At 44.2% G+C, this 834-nt stretch overlaps 1 non-coding gene across 1 annotated transcript in view; it reads left to right on the top strand.

Annotated features, from left to right (window-relative positions):
• The first annotated feature begins 691 nt into the window (after positions 1-691).
• Positions 692-834, top strand: part of LOC143187888 (small subunit ribosomal RNA) — a 1921-nt gene continuing 1778 nt past the window's right edge. Inside the window, exon 1 of the ribosomal RNA XR_013003351.1 lies at positions 692-834. This exon is cut by the window's right edge and continues 1778 nt beyond it. This is a non-coding gene — a ribosomal RNA (small subunit ribosomal RNA).

The following is an 834-nucleotide window of genomic DNA, read 5'->3' as shown; positions in this document are numbered from 1 at the left end:
ATACCGCTCCGTAGAGTTTTCTGCGGAGGTCCGGTGTACGTGCTTACCGATGGATGACCAACGGCGTGTGTGATTCGTGCTTGTCGAGGTCCGACACCAATGTTGGAATTGTCAAATAAATGAATGAACCGAGACTCCTGGTCGAAGTTACAATCTTTACGTGACACGCAAAAGCAAAGATTTAATACTGTGGATCACATGAGTTTGCTGTTCGTGTCACGAGTTTCTGAACATGTGTTGTGGGATATTTGTGCACACGAAAAATTGTGGATCTATCTGAATTGTGTTGAGGTGTGCAATCCCAATTGATTGAAAGTAAAAGATGAGAAAGGAGTAGTGACGTGCGAGCAAGATATCACTGTGATGCTTGGCTCTGGAAATTGTGTGAAAGGGCGGCTCGATCCGAGAGAGAGGAAGTTCACAGGAATATTTTTGTGGAAGGATATGTTCTGTGATTCTTCACTCTCATATGAAGAAGAATTGTGTGTGAAAGGCTGGTGGATCGTTGCCGAAGGAGCTCAAGTATCACGACGGAGAGAATAGTTTCGTGGAAATTTCTCTGTGTGATAATTCTTGTCTCGAAAATTAGAAACTAGAGAGAAAAGAGAGTGTCGTCGATCGGTGATCTGCAAAAGTGAAACCGACGACGATGGTGAAGTAGGAGAGGAGGAGGAGTCTTTACGAAGCTCGCTCCCTGGTTGATCCTGCCAGTAGTCATATGCTTGTCTCAAAGATTAAGCCATGCATGTCTCAGTACGTGCCGTATTAAGGTGAAACCGCGAATGGCTCATTAAATCAGTTATGGTTCCTTAGATTGTACCCACATTTACTTGG

This window comes from Calliopsis andreniformis, unplaced genomic scaffold (assembly GCF_051401765.1).
Source record: "Calliopsis andreniformis isolate RMS-2024a unplaced genomic scaffold, iyCalAndr_principal scaffold0400, whole genome shotgun sequence".
Classification (NCBI taxonomy): domain Eukaryota; kingdom Metazoa; phylum Arthropoda; class Insecta; order Hymenoptera; family Andrenidae; genus Calliopsis; species Calliopsis andreniformis.
Note: the sequence above shows the minus strand (reverse complement) of the source record. Positions and strands in the feature narration are given on the sequence as shown.